Genomic DNA, 3,235 nt, shown 5'->3' on the forward strand with positions numbered 1-3,235 from the left:
GAAGGTAAATCTAAAGGAAATTACACAACAAAAATTGTATCATGTGTATCCAGCTTAAGCATGCATTCAGAAAAAAAAAAAAAAAAAAAAAACTAAAGATAAAAAAAAGTCCAACAGCATCTTAAAACATTTTTTTTTTTTACAAAATGCATGCACTATCTACAATGAAATTTTCATTACAATCATGCACGTAGCAGACCAACACCATTCCATAGGCCAGTTATAAGTCTACCCTGACCAAATGCAGTAACCCCTAGCAACCTGAGGCAGCAAAGATGCTATCGGGTTGCCATGGGTTACTGTCAACTGCTTCCTGCGCTCCAGAATAAAATCTAACATAAAGCAAACATAAAACAAGCGATCTAAACTATAAAACAAACAAAAGCAACAAAATAAAATAAAATAAACAAGCAAGGATTTCTTACACAACACTCGATTGTAATTTATAATCTGAAAATAAAACAAACAAATAAAAAAATGCAACATTGTAACAAAGATGTACAAAGAGGAAAAAGAAAAAGGGGGATCCTTTAGGCAGCTTCGGTCCCAATGTGATACAATGTAGACTTGTCGATGGCAGCGCTGGGATCTAAAGAGGGAGACCTCAGTAAGTTGAAGTTCCATTGGGTTCTAAGAAGTGTGATTGGTGCAAAATGTTTTCAGTCTTGTATCCAGTAGGATTTAGTGACGAAGATAATGATGGCAAGGACTTGATGGCTGGGGAGGGGGGAGAGAAAAAAAAAGAGGGGGGGGGGGGAGGTAGGGAGGAGATGAGGTTGGGTGGGGGAGAAGAAGAGAGAAGAGAAGAAGAGTTTTTTTTTTTTGGGGGGGGGGGGGGGGTTGGATAAGGGAGGTGGAATTTAATTTCTACCACTAAGCGTTTGCTAAGACTTCAAGGTATAATCTAACCCAGATCTTTTCCCACAGAGAAACTTGGTGATCACGTTTTTCACATGATGCTCACGTTTGGTGCTCAATTATCCCTCCCCACAAAGATAGGTGGCGTGTGTCTCAGGGTCTCCACTCTGAACAACAAGAAAAAAAATGTCATTAGGAACAGCCTAACGTCACGTCAGACCGTCCCCAGGTTCGTGTTTCGTGAAGTGGCAGTGAGAGATCAGTGCTAACCTGCTCTGCAGGAATAACGGTCCATCCCTGCCTTGACTCTTCTCTTGGCTTTACAATATCTCCAGAAGCTTCTCCTTCACTTTGTTCCTCCTAAAAGCCTGGTCCTACATGGTCCTGCACACCTCATCCCAACCACCCACCGGGCTTTAAAGGTAGGTCCTTTCCATGATCTTTCCTCCAAACCTAAGCTAGGTAGATGCCCTCTTCCTTTAATAAAAAAAAGTGGGGACCACCAAAGCATCCTAGCCCACACAAGATCCTTCACCTGGATGGGCAGGTAAAACTCAAGCCAGACATTTATTTTATTTTACATTTTCCACTCCCTTTACCATTTGAAGGATACATTTTTTTAATTGCAATGTACAGAATTGTTTCACATTTTACACCAAGTTGGATATAGATTTTTGTGACTTTTGTGCACATGCTTTTTTTGTCCCCCCCCCCCCCCCCCAAAAAAAAAAGCCCTTACCCAAAGCAAATAGTTCTGTACATTTAGCAAGTTTCATTTCTGTAAATTTAATTTAATGTACTGTAATTTTTGGTGTATTACCTAACACCTCTTGATAAACAGAAGTGAAAGTCGACTTTGGAATTTAGATGGCAGTTTAAAAAACAGAAAAAAAGCTTATTTTGAAATATCCACCTGGAACCTTAGGTTACATTTTTTTTTAATGTAATATTTATTTTTTGACACTTTTCTTGAATGTTTGCTGCTAGTGTACATTTATTTTTCTTGATCCATTGCATTAAAAATTACATTTACTGCATAGAAAAGCCTAAAATACACCCTTACCTCCTGTTTTGTTTTCTAAAATACACCACCTATACCTCTAATATCTTCTCTGTTTTCTAAAATACACTACCTATACCTCTCACCTCCTCTTAGATTTTGTAAAATACACCACCTTTACTTCTCACCTCCTCTTAGTTTTCTGAAATACACCACCTATATCTCTTACCTCCTTTTAAATTTTGTAAAATACATCACCTATACCTTTTACCTCCTCTTAGTTTTCTGAAATACACCATCTATACCTCTTACCACCTTTTGGAATTTCTAAAATACACCACCTATACCTCATACCTCCTCTTAGTTGTCTTAAATATGTCATGTATACTCCTTACCACCTCTTAAGTTTTCTAAAATACACCGCCTATACCCCCTGCCACCTCTTAGATTTTTTAAAATACACCACCTATACCTCTTACCACCTCTTAGCTTTTCTAAAATACACCGCCTCCACCCCTTGCCACCTCTTAGATTTTCTAAAATACACCACCTATACCCCTTGCCACCTCTTAGATTTTCTAAAATACACTGCCTATACCTCTTACCTCCTGTTAGTTTTCTAAAATACACCACCTATACCTCTAATATCTTCTCTGTTTTCTAAAATACTTCACCTATACCTCTCACCTCCTCTTAGATTTTGTAAAATACACCACCTATACTTCTCGCCTCCTCTTAGATTTTGTAAAATACACCACCTTTACCTCTCACCTCTTCTTAGATTTTGTAAAATACACCACCTATACCTCTCACCTCCTCTTAGTATTTTCAAATAACTACCTATACATTTCACCTCCTCTTAGTTTAGAAAAATAAAAAATACACCACCTATACCTCTCATATCCTCTTAGTGTTCTTAAATAATCACCCATACCTTTTACCTACTCTTAGTATTCTAAAATACACCACCTATACCCCTCACCTCCTCTTAGTATTTTAAAATACACCACCTATACCCCTCGCCTCTAGATGGACCCCCTATTTTATTTACCCCCCCCCCCCAATATTTTTACATGTAACTTTTTTTTTATATTAAATTTATTTTAAATAAAAGTGACAGCTGCCAAAATCATTTGAGGCTACTAGGCAGTGAAAGCCATAGTTGTGACTGTGTTGGCCAATGTGTTTAGTTTGTCCTTGTTTGTTTTAACACCCCAAGAGCTGAAGTTCCCCTACACACAGCCCATCCTAGTGTGTGTGTGTCATTTTGTTTGGGACTTGTGTTTATGTACATGTGAATTAGTAAACCTTGCTTTGACACTGTTTTTTTTTAAGGGAGGCTAAGGGGGGGGGGGGGGGGTTGTGTGTTAAAAGTGG

At 38.2% G+C, this 3,235-nt stretch overlaps 1 protein-coding gene across 1 annotated transcript in view; it reads left to right on the top strand.

The window, feature by feature from the left end:
• Positions 1-850: 850 nt before the first annotated feature.
• The window catches only part of ZEB2 (zinc finger E-box binding homeobox 2), a gene marked incomplete in the record, with an annotated part of 188,069 nt that continues 185,684 nt past the window's right edge, over positions 851-3,235 (top strand). Inside the window, 1 exon segment of the mRNA XM_073634223.1 lies at positions 851-1,280.

The sequence above is a fragment of the Aquarana catesbeiana genome, linkage group LG06 (genome assembly GCF_042186555.1).
Source record: "Aquarana catesbeiana isolate 2022-GZ linkage group LG06, ASM4218655v1, whole genome shotgun sequence".
Taxonomy (NCBI): domain Eukaryota; kingdom Metazoa; phylum Chordata; class Amphibia; order Anura; family Ranidae; genus Aquarana; species Aquarana catesbeiana.